Genomic DNA, 14,175 nt, shown 5'->3' on the forward strand with positions numbered 1-14,175 from the left:
TGAGCACAAGATAGCACAGATCTGCACAATGTGCAGAGACATTTAATGAATACAAAACATTGTGCTATTGTATGCGTGTTGCAGCATGGTGAGCACAAGATAGCACAGATCTGCACAATGTGCAGAGACATTTAATGATACAAAACATTGTGCTATTGTATGCGTGTTGCAGCATGGTGAGCACAAGATAGCACAGATCTGCACAATGTGCAGAGACATTTAATGATACAAAACATTGTGCTATTGTATGCGTGTTGCAGCATGGTGAGCACAAGATAGCACAGATCTGCACAATGTGCAGAGACATTTAATGATACAAAACATTGTGCTATTGTATGCGTGTTGCAGCATGGTGAGCACAAGATAGCACAGATCTGCACAATGTGCAGAGACATTTAATGAATACAAAACATTGTGCTATTGTATGCGTGTTGCAGCATGGTGAGCACAAGATAGCACAGATCTGCACAATGTGCAGAGACATTTAATGATACAAAACATTGTGCTATTGTATGCGTGTTGCAGCATGGTGAGCACAAGATAGCACAGATCTGCACAATGTGCAGAGACATTTAATGATACAAAACATTGTGCTATTGTATGCGTGTTGCAGCATGGTGAGCACAAGATAGCACAGATCTGCACAATGTGCAGAGACATTTAATGATACAAAACATTGTGCTATTGTATGCGTGTTGCAGCATGGTGAGCACAAGATAGCACAGATCTGCACAATGTGCAGAGACATTTAATGAATACAAAACATTGTGCTATTGTATGCGTGTTGCAGCATGGTGAGCACAAGATAGCACAAGATAGCACAGATCTGCACAATGTGCAGAGACATTTAATGATACAAAACATTGTGCTATTGTATGCGTGTTGCAGCATGGTGAGCACAAGATAGCACAGATCTGCACAATGTGCAGAGACATTTAATGAATACAAAACATTGTGCTATTGTATGCGTGTTGCAGCATGGTGAGCACAAGATAGCACAGATCTGCACAATGTGCAGAGACATTTAATGATACAAAACATTGTGCTATTGTATGCGTGTTGCAGCATGGTGAGCACAAGATAGCACAGATCTGCACAATGTGCAGAGACATTTAATGATACAAAACATTGTGCTATTGTATGCGTGTTGCAGCATGGTGAGCACAAGATAGCACAGATCTGCACAATGTGCAGAGACATTTAATGATACAAAACATTGTGCTATTGTATGCGTGTTGCAGCATGGTGAGCACAAGATAGCACAGATCTGCACAATGTGCAGAGACATTTAATGATACAAAACATTGTGCTATTGTATGCGTGTTGCAGCATGGTGAGCACAAGATAGCACAGATCTGCACAATGTGCAGAGACATTTAATGATACAAAACATTGTGCTATTGTATGCGTGTTGCAGCATGGTGAGCACAAGATAGCACAGATCTGCACAATGTGCAGAGACATTTAATGATACAAAACATTGTGCTATTGTATGCGTGTTGCAGCATGGTGAGCACAAGATAGCACAGATCTGCACAATGTGCAGAGACATTTAATGAATACAAAACATTGTGCTATTGTATGCGTGTTGCAGCATGGTGAGCACAAGATAGCACAGATCTGCACAATGTGCAGAGACATTTAATGAATACAAAACATTGTGCTATTGTATGCGTGTTGCAGCATGGTGAGCACAAGATAGCACAGATCTGCACAATGTGCAGAGACATTTAATGATACAAAACATTGTGCTATTGTATGCGTGTTGCAGCATGGTGAGCACAAGATAGCACAGATCTGCACAATGTGCAGAGACATTTAATGATACAAAACATTGTGCTATTGTATGCGTGTTGCAGCATGGTGAGCACAAGATAGCACAGATCTGCACAATGTGCAGAGACATTTAATGATACAAAACATTGTGCTATTGTATGCGTGTTGCAGCATGGTGAGCACAAGATAGCACAGATCTGCACAATGTGCAGAGACATTTAATGATACAAAACATTGTGCTATTGTATGCGTGTTGCAGCATGGTGAGCACAAGATAGCACAGATCTGCACAATGTGCAGAGACATTTAATGATACAAAACATTGTGCTATTGTATGCGTGTTGCAGCATGGTGAGCACAAGATAGCACAGATCTGCACAATGTGCAGAGACATTTAATGATACAAAACATTGTGCTATTGTATGCGTGTTGCAGCATGGTGAGCACAAGATAGCACAGATCTGCACAATGTGCAGAGACATTTAATGATACAAAACATTGTGCTATTGTATGCGTGTTGCAGCATGGTGAGCACAAGATAGCACAGATCTGCACAATGTGCAGAGACATTTAATGATACAAAACATTGTGCTATTGTATGCGTGTTGCAGCATGGTGAGCACAAGATAGCACAGATCTGCACAATGTGCAGAGACATTTAATGAATACAAAACATTGTGCTATTGTATGCGTGTTGCAGCATGGTGAGCACAAGATAGCACAGATCTGCACAATGTGCAGAGACATTTAATGATACAAAACATTGTGCTATTGTATGCGTGTTGCAGCATGGTGAGCACAAGATAGCACAGATCTGCACAATGTGCAGAGACATTTAATGATACAAAACATTGTGCTATTGTATGCGTGTTGCAGCATGGTGAGCACAAGATAGCACAGATCTGCACAATGTGCAGAGACATTTAATGAATACAAAACATTGTGCTATTGTATGCGTGTTGCAGCATGGTGAGCACAAGATAGCACAGATCTGCACAATGTGCAGAGACATTTAATGATACAAAACATTGTGCTATTGTATGCGTGTTGCAGCATGGTGAGCACAAGATAGCACAGATCTGCACAATGTGCAGAGACATTTAATGATACAAAACATTGTGCTATTGTATGCGTGTTGCAGCATGGTGAGCACAAGATAGCACAGATCTGCACAATGTGCAGAGACATTTAATGATACAAAACATTGTGCTATTGTATGCGTGTTGCAGCATGGTGAGCACAAGATAGCACAGATCTGCACAATGTGCAGAGACATTTAATGATACAAAACATTGTGCTATTGTATGCGTGTTGCAGCATGGTGAGCACAAGATAGCACAGATCTGCACAATGTGCAGAGACATTTAATGATACAAAACATTGTGCTATTGTATGCGTGTTGCAGCATGGTGAGCACAAGATAGCACAGATCTGCACAATGTGCAGAGACATTTAATGATACAAAACATTGTGCTATTGTATGCGTGTTGCAGCATGGTGAGCACAAGATAGCACAGATCTGCACAATGTGCAGAGACATTTAATGATACAAAACATTGTGCTATTGTATGCGTGTTGCAGCATGGTGAGCACAAGATAGCACAGATCTGCACAATGTGCAGAGACATTTAATGATACAAAACATTGTGCTATTGTATGCGTGTTGCAGCATGGTGAGCACAAGATAGCACAGATCTGCACAATGTGCAGAGACATTTAATGATACAAAACATTGTGCTATTGTATGCGTGTTGCAGCATGGTGAGCACAAGATAGCACAGATCTGCACAATGTGCAGAGACATTTAATGATACAAAACATTGTGCTATTGTATGCGTGTTGCAGCATGGTGAGCACAAGATAGCACAGATCTGCACAATGTGCAGAGACATTTAATGATACAAAACATTGTGCTATTGTATGCGTGTTGCAGCATGGTGAGCACAAGATAGCACAGATCTGCACAATGTGCAGAGACATTTAATGATACAAAACATTGTGCTATTGTATGCGTGTTGCAGCATGGTGAGCACAAGATAGCACAGATCTGCACAATGTGCAGAGACATTTAATGATACAAAACATTGTGCTATTGTATGCGTGTTGCAGCATGGTGAGCACAAGATAGCACAGATCTGCACAATGTGCAGAGACATTTAATGATACAAAACATTGTGCTATTGTATGCGTGTTGCAGCATGGTGAGCACAAGATAGCACAGATCTGCACAATGTGCAGAGACATTTAATGATACAAAACATTGTGCTATTGTATGCGTGTTGCAGCATGGTGAGCACAAGATAGCACAGATCTGCACAATGTGCAGAGACATTTAATGATACAAAACATTGTGCTATTGTATGCGTGTTGCAGCATGGTGAGCACAAGATAGCACAGATCTGCACAATGTGCAGAGACATTTAATGATACAAAACATTGTGCTATTGTATGCGTGTTGCAGCATGGTGAGCACAAGATAGCACAGATCTGCACAATGTGCAGAGACATTTAATGATACAAAACATTGTGCTATTGTATGCGTGTTGCAGCATGGTGAGCACAAGATAGCACAGATCTGCACAATGTGCAGAGACATTTAATGATACAAAACATTGTGCTATTGTATGCGTGTTGCAGCATGGTGAGCACAAGATAGCACAGATCTGCACAATGTGCAGAGACATTTAATGAATACAAAACATTGTGCTATTGTATGCGTGTTGCAGCATGGTGAGCACAAGATAGCACAGATCTGCACAATGTGCAGAGACATTTAATGATACAAAACATTGTGCTATTGTATGCGTGTTGCAGCATGGTGAGCACAAGATAGCACAGATCTGCACAATGTGCAGAGACATTTAATGATACAAAACATTGTGCTATTGTATGCGTGTTGCAGCATGGTGAGCACAAGATAGCACAGATCTGCACAATGTGCAGAGACATTTAATGATACAAAACATTGTGCTATTGTATGCGTGTTGCAGCATGGTGAGCACAAGATAGCACAGATCTGCACAATGTGCAGAGACATTTAATGATACAAAACATTGTGCTATTGTATGCGTGTTGCAGCATGGTGAGCACAAGATAGCACAGATCTGCACAATGTGCAGAGACATTTAATGATACAAAACATTGTGCTATTGTATGCGTGTTGCAGCATGGTGAGCACAAGATAGCACAGATCTGCACAATGTGCAGAGACATTTAATGATACAAAACATTGTGCTATTGTATGCGTGTTGCAGCATGGTGAGCACAAGATAGCACAGATCTGCACAATGTGCAGAGACATTTAATGATACAAAACATTGTGCTATTGTATGCGTGTTGCAGCATGGTGAGCACAAGATAGCACAGATCTGCACAATGTGCAGAGACATTTAATGATACAAAACATTGTGCTATTGTATGCGTGTTGCAGCATGGTGAGCACAAGATAGCACAGATCTGCACAATGTGCAGAGACATTTAATGATACAAAACATTGTGCTATTGTATGCGTGTTGCAGCATGGTGAGCACAAGATAGCACAGATCTGCACAATGTGCAGAGACATTTAATGATACAAAACATTGTGCTATTGTATGCGTGTTGCAGCATGGTGAGCACAAGATAGCACAGATCTGCACAATGTGCAGAGACATTTAATGAATACAAAACATTGTGCTATTGTATGCGTGTTGCAGCATGGTGAGCACAAGATAGCACAGATCTGCACAATGTGCAGAGACATTTAATGATACAAAACATTGTGCTATTGTATGCGTGTTGCAGCATGGTGAGCACAAGATAGCACAGATCTGCACAATGTGCAGAGACATTTAATGATACAAAACATTGTGCTATTGTATGCGTGTTGCAGCATGGTGAGCACAAGATAGCACAGATCTGCACAATGTGCAGAGACATTTAATGATACAAAACATTGTGCTATTGTATGCGTGTTGCAGCATGGTGAGCACAAGATAGCACAGATCTGCACAATGTGCAGAGACATTTAATGATACAAAACATTGTGCTATTGTATGCGTGTTGCAGCATGGTGAGCACAAGATAGCACAGATCTGCACAATGTGCAGAGACATTTAATGAATACAAAACATTGTGCTATTGTATGCGTGTTGCAGCATGGTGAGCACAAGATAGCACAGATCTGCACAATGTGCAGAGACATTTAATGATACAAAACATTGTGCTATTGTATGCGTGTTGCAGCATGGTGAGCACAAGATAGCACAGATCTGCACAATGTGCAGAGACATTTAATGATACAAAACATTGTGCTATTGTATGCGTGTTGCAGCATGGTGAGCACAAGATAGCACAGATCTGCACAATGTGCAGAGACATTTAATGAATACAAAACATTGTGCTATTGTATGCGTGTTGCAGCATGGTGAGCACAAGATAGCACAGATCTGCACAATGTGCAGAGACATTTAATGAATACAAAACATTGTGCTATTGTATGCGTGTTGCAGCATGGTGAGCACAAGATAGCACAGATCTGCACAATGTGCAGAGACATTTAATGATACAAAACATTGTGCTATTGTATGCGTGTTGCAGCATGGTGAGCACAAGATAGCACAGATCTGCACAATGTGCAGAGACATTTAATGAATACAAAACATTGTGCTATTGTATGCGTGTTGCAGCATGGTGAGCACAAGATAGCACAGATCTGCACAATGTGCAGAGACATTTAATGATACAAAACATTGTGCTATTGTATGCGTGTTGCAGCATGGTGAGCACAAGATAGCACAGATCTGCACAATGTGCAGAGACATTTAATGATACAAAACATTGTGCTATTGTATGCGTGTTGCAGCATGGTGAGCACAAGATAGCACAGATCTGCACAATGTGCAGAGACATTTAATGATACAAAACATTGTGCTATTGTATGCGTGTTGCAGCATGGTGAGCACAAGATAGCACAGATCTGCACAATGTGCAGAGACATTTAATGATACAAAACATTGTGCTATTGTATGCGTGTTGCAGCATGGTGAGCACAAGATAGCACAGATCTGCACAATGTGCAGAGACATTTAATGATACAAAACATTGTGCTATTGTATGCGTGTTGCAGCATGGTGAGCACAAGATAGCACAGATCTGCACAATGTGCAGAGACATTTAATGATACAAAACATTGTGCTATTGTATGCGTGTTGCAGCATGGTGAGCACAAGATAGCACAGATCTGCACAATGTGCAGAGACATTTAATGATACAAAACATTGTGCTATTGTATGCGTGTTGCAGCATGGTGAGCACAAGATAGCACAGATCTGCACAATGTGCAGAGACATTTAATGATACAAAACATTGTGCTATTGTATGCGTGTTGCAGCATGGTGAGCACAAGATAGCACAGATCTGCACAATGTGCAGAGACATTTAATGATACAAAACATTGTGCTATTGTATGCGTGTTGCAGCATGGTGAGCACAAGATAGCACAGATCTGCACAATGTGCAGAGACATTTAATGAATACAAAACATTGTGCTATTGTATGCGTGTTGCAGCATGGTGAGCACAAGATAGCACAGATCTGCACAATGTGCAGAGACATTTAATGATACAAAACATTGTGCTATTGTATGCGTGTTGCAGCATGGTGAGCACAAGATAGCACAGATCTGCACAATGTGCAGAGACATTTAATGATACAAAACATTGTGCTATTGTATGCGTGTTGCAGCATGGTGAGCACAAGATAGCACAGATCTGCACAATGTGCAGAGACATTTAATGATACAAAACATTGTGCTATTGTATGCGTGTTGCAGCATGGTGAGCACAAGATAGCACAGATCTGCACAATGTGCAGAGACATTTAATGATACAAAACATTGTGCTATTGTATGCGTGTTGCAGCATGGTGAGCACAAGATAGCACAGATCTGCACAATGTGCAGAGACATTTAATGATACAAAACATTGTGCTATTGTATGCGTGTTGCAGCATGGTGAGCACAAGATAGCACAGATCTGCACAATGTGCAGAGACATTTAATGAATACAAAACATTGTGCTATTGTATGCGTGTTGCAGCATGGTGAGCACAAGATAGCACAGATCTGCACAATGTGCAGAGACATTTAATGATACAAAACATTGTGCTATTGTATGCGTGTTGCAGCATGGTGAGCACAAGATAGCACAGATCTGCACAATGTGCAGAGACATTTAATGATACAAAACATTGTGCTATTGTATGCGTGTTGCAGCATGGTGAGCACAAGATAGCACAGATCTGCACAATGTGCAGAGACATTTAATGATACAAAACATTGTGCTATTGTATGCGTGTTGCAGCATGGTGAGCACAAGATAGCACAGATCTGCACAATGTGCAGAGACATTTAATGAATACAAAACATTGTGCTATTGTATGCGTGTTGCAGCATGGTGAGCACAAGATAGCACAGATCTGCACAATGTGCAGAGACATTTAATGATACAAAACATTGTGCTATTGTATGCGTGTTGCAGCATGGTGAGCACAAGATAGCACAGATCTGCACAATGTGCAGAGACATTTAATGATACAAAACATTGTGCTATTGTATGCGTGTTGCAGCATGGTGAGCACAAGATAGCACAGATCTGCACAATGTGCAGAGACATTTAATGATACAAAACATTGTGCTATTGTATGCGTGTTGCAGCATGGTGAGCACAAGATAGCACAGATCTGCACAATGTGCAGAGACATTTAATGATACAAAACATTGTGCTATTGTATGCGTGTTGCAGCATGGTGAGCACAAGATAGCACAGATCTGCACAATGTGCAGAGACATTTAATGATACAAAACATTGTGCTATTGTATGCGTGTTGCAGCATGGTGAGCACAAGATAGCACAGATCTGCACAATGTGCAGAGACATTTAATGATACAAAACATTGTGCTATTGTATGCGTGTTGCAGCATGGTGAGCACAAGATAGCACAGATCTGCACAATGTGCAGAGACATTTAATGATACAAAACATTGTGCTATTGTATGCGTGTTGCAGCATGGTGAGCACAAGATAGCACAGATCTGCACAATGTGCAGAGACATTTAATGATACAAAACATTGTGCTATTGTATGCGTGTTGCAGCATGGTGAGCACAAGATAGCACAGATCTGCACAATGTGCAGAGACATTTAATGATACAAAACATTGTGCTATTGTATGCGTGTTGCAGCATGGTGAGCACAAGATAGCACAGATCTGCACAATGTGCAGAGACATTTAATGATACAAAACATTGTGCTATTGTATGCGTGTTGCAGCATGGTGAGCACAAGATAGCACAGATCTGCACAATGTGCAGAGACATTTAATGATACAAAACATTGTGCTATTGTATGCGTGTTGCAGCATGGTGAGCACAAGATAGCACAGATCTGCACAATGTGCAGAGACATTTAATGATACAAAACATTGTGCTATTGTATGCGTGTTGCAGCATGGTGAGCACAAGATAGCACAGATCTGCACAATGTGCAGAGACATTTAATGAATACAAAACATTGTGCTATTGTATGCGTGTTGCAGCATGGTGAGCACAAGATAGCACAGATCTGCACAATGTGCAGAGACATTTAATGAATACAAAACATTGTGCTATTGTATGCGTGTTGCAGCATGGTGAGCACAAGATAGCACAGATCTGCACAATGTGCAGAGACATTTAATGATACAAAACATTGTGCTATTGTATGCGTGTTGCAGCATGGTGAGCACAAGATAGCACAGATCTGCACAATGTGCAGAGACATTTAATGATACAAAACATTGTGCTATTGTATGCGTGTTGCAGCATGGTGAGCACAAGATAGCACAGATCTGCACAATGTGCAGAGACATTTAATGATACAAAACATTGTGCTATTGTATGCGTGTTGCAGCATGGTGAGCACAAGATAGCACAGATCTGCACAATGTGCAGAGACATTTAATGATACAAAACATTGTGCTATTGTATGCGTGTTGCAGCATGGTGAGCACAAGATAGCACAGATCTGCACAATGTGCAGAGACATTTAATGATACAAAACATTGTGCTATTGTATGCGTGTTGCAGCATGGTGAGCACAAGATAGCACAGATCTGCACAATGTGCAGAGACATTTAATGATACAAAACATTGTGCTATTGTATGCGTGTTGCAGCATGGTGAGCACAAGATAGCACAGATCTGCACAATGTGCAGAGACATTTAATGAATACAAAACATTGTGCTATTGTATGCGTGTTGCAGCATGGTGAGCACAAGATAGCACAGATCTGCACAATGTGCAGAGACATTTAATGATACAAAACATTGTGCTATTGTATGCGTGTTGCAGCATGGTGAGCACAAGATAGCACAGATCTGCACAATGTGCAGAGACATTTAATGATACAAAACATTGTGCTATTGTATGCGTGTTGCAGCATGGTGAGCACAAGATAGCACAGATCTGCACAATGTGCAGAGACATTTAATGATACAAAACATTGTGCTATTGTATGCGTGTTGCAGCATGGTGAGCACAAGATAGCACAGATCTGCACAATGTGCAGAGACATTTAATGATACAAAACATTGTGCTATTGTATGCGTGTTGCAGCATGGTGAGCACAAGATAGCACAGATCTGCACAATGTGCAGAGACATTTAATGATACAAAACATTGTGCTATTGTATGCGTGTTGCAGCATGGTGAGCACAAGATAGCACAGATCTGCACAATGTGCAGAGACATTTAATGATACAAAACATTGTGCTATTGTATGCGTGTTGCAGCATGGTGAGCACAAGATAGCACAGATCTGCACAATGTGCAGAGACATTTAATGATACAAAACATTGTGCTATTGTATGCGTGTTGCAGCATGGTGAGCACAAGATAGCACAGATCTGCACAATGTGCAGAGACATTTAATGAATACAAAACATTGTGCTATTGTATGCGTGTTGCAGCATGGTGAGCACAAGATAGCACAGATCTGCACAATGTGCAGAGACATTTAATGATACAAAACATTGTGCTATTGTATGCGTGTTGCAGCATGGTGAGCACAAGATAGCACAGATCTGCACAATGTGCAGAGACATTTAATGATACAAAACATTGTGCTATTGTATGCGTGTTGCAGCATGGTGAGCACAAGATAGCACAGATCTGCACAATGTGCAGAGACATTTAATGATACAAAACATTGTGCTATTGTATGCGTGTTGCAGCATGGTGAGCACAAGATAGCACAGATCTGCACAATGTGCAGAGACATTTAATGATACAAAACATTGTGCTATTGTATGCGTGTTGCAGCATGGTGAGCACAAGATAGCACAGATCTGCACAATGTGCAGAGACATTTAATGATACAAAACATTGTGCTATTGTATGCGTGTTGCAGCATGGTGAGCACAAGATAGCACAGATCTGCACAATGTGCAGAGACATTTAATGATACAAAACATTGTGCTATTGTATGCGTGTTGCAGCATGGTGAGCACAAGATAGCACAGATCTGCACAATGTGCAGAGACATTTAATGATACAAAACATTGTGCTATTGTATGCGTGTTGCAGCATGGTGAGCACAAGATAGCACAGATCTGCACAATGTGCAGAGACATTTAATGATACAAAACATTGTGCTATTGTATGCGTGTTGCAGCATGGTGAGCACAAGATAGCACAGATCTGCACAATGTGCAGAGACATTTAATGATACAAAACATTGTGCTATTGTATGCGTGTTGCAGCATGGTGAGCACAAGATAGCACAGATCTGCACAATGTGCAGAGACATTTAATGATACAAAACATTGTGCTATTGTATGCGTGTTGCAGCATGGTGAGCACAAGATAGCACAGATCTGCACAATGTGCAGAGACATTTAATGATACAAAACATTGTGCTATTGTATGCGTGTTGCAGCATGGTGAGCACAAGATAGCACAGATCTGCACAATGTGCAGAGACATTTAATGATACAAAACATTGTGCTATTGTATGCGTGTTGCAGCATGGTGAGCACAAGATAGCACAGATCTGCACAATGTGCAGAGACATTTAATGAATACAAAACATTGTGCTATTGTATGCGTGTTGCAGCATGGTGAGCACAAGATAGCACAGATCTGCACAATGTGCAGAGACATTTAATGAATACAAAACATTGTGCTATTGTATGCGTGTTGCAGCATGGTGAGCACAAGATAGCACAGATCTGCACAATGTGCAGAGACATTTAATGAATACAAAACATTGTGCTATTGTATGCGTGTTGCAGCATGGTGAGCACAAGATAGCACAGATCTGCACAATGTGCAGAGACATTTAATGAATACAAAACATTGTGCTATTGTATGCGTGTTGCAGCATGGTGAGCACAAGATAGCACAGATCTGCACAATGTGCAGAGACATTTAATGATACAAAACATTGTGCTATTGTATGCGTGTTGCAGCATGGTGAGCACAAGATAGCACAGATCTGCACAATGTGCAGAGACATTTAATGATACAAAACATTGTGCTATTGTATGCGTGTTGCAGCATGGTGAGCACAAGATAGCACAGATCTGCACAATGTGCAGAGACATTTAATGATACAAAACATTGTGCTATTGTATGCGTGTTGCAGCATGGTGAGCACAAGATAGCACAGATCTGCACAATGTGCAGAGACATTTAATGAATACAAAACATTGTGCTATTGTATGCGTGTTGCAGCATGGTGAGCACAAGATAGCACAGATCTGCACAATGTGCAGAGACATTTAATGATACAAAACATTGTGCTATTGTATGCGTGTTGCAGCATGGTGAGCACAAGATAGCACAGATCTGCACAATGTGCAGAGACATTTAATGATACAAAACATTGTGCTATTGTATGCGTGTTGCAGCATGGTGAGCACAAGATAGCACAGATCTGCACAATGTGCAGAGACATTTAATGATACAAAACATTGTGCTATTGTATGCGTGTTGCAGCATGGTGAGCACAAGATAGCACAGATCTGCACAATGTGCAGAGACATTTAATGATACAAAACATTGTGCTATTGTATGCGTGTTGCAGCATGGTGAGCACAAGATAGCACAGATCTGCACAATGTGCAGAGACATTTAATGATACAAAACATTGTGCTATTGTATGCGTGTTGCAGCATGGTGAGCACAAGATAGCACAGATCTGCACAATGTGCAGAGACATTTAATGATACAAAACATTGTGCTATTGTATGCGTGTTGCAGCATGGTGAGCACAAGATAGCACAGATCTGCACAATGTGCAGAGACATTTAATGATACAAAACATTGTGCTATTGTATGCGTGTTGCAGCATGGTGAGCACAAGATAGCACAGATCTGCACAATGTGCAGAGACATTTAATGATACAAAACATTGTGCTATTGTATGCGTGTTGCAGCATGGTGAGCACAAGATAGCACAGATCTGCACAATGTGCAGAGACATTTAATGATACAAAACATTGTGCTATTGTATGCGTGTTGCAGCATGGTGAGCACAAGATAGCACAGATCTGCACAATGTGCAGAGACATTTAATGATACAAAACATTGTGCTATTGTATGCGTGTTGCAGCATGGTGAGCACAAGATAGCACAGATCTGCACAATGTGCAGAGACATTTAATGATACAAAACATTGTGCTATTGTATGCGTGTTGCAGCATGGTGAGCACAAGATAGCACAGATCTGCACAATGTGCAGAGACATTTAATGATACAAAACATTGTGCTATTGTATGCGTGTTGCAGCATGGTGAGCACAAGATAGCACAGATCTGCACAATGTGCAGAGACATTTAATGATACAAAACATTGTGCTATTGTATGCGTGTTGCAGCATGGTGAGCACAAGATAGCACAGATCTGCACAATGTGCAGAGACATTTAATGAATACAAAACATTGTGCTATTGTATGCGTGTTGCAGCATGGTGAGCACAAGATAGCACAGATCTGCACAATGTGCAGAGACATTTAATGATACAAAACATTGTGCTATTGTATGCGTGTTGCAGCATGGTGAGCACAAGATAGCACAGATCTGCACAATGTGCAGAGACATTTAATGATACAAAACATTGTGCTATTGTATGCGTGTTGCAGCATGGTGAGCACAAGATAGCACAGATCTGCACAATGTGCAGAGACATTTAATGATACAAAACATTGTGCTATTGTATGCGTGTTGCAGCATGGTGAGCACAAGATAGCACAGATCTGCACAATGTGCAGAGACATTTAATGATACAAAACATTGTGCTATTGTATGCGTGTTGCAGCATGGTGAGCACAAGATAGCACAGATCTGCACAATGTGCAGAGACATTTAATGATACAAAACA

This window comes from Protopterus annectens, chromosome 2.part1 (assembly GCF_019279795.1).
Source record: "Protopterus annectens isolate FY-2018-M chromosome 2.part1, PAN1.0, whole genome shotgun sequence".
Classification (NCBI taxonomy): Eukaryota; Metazoa; Chordata; order Ceratodontiformes; family Protopteridae; genus Protopterus; species Protopterus annectens.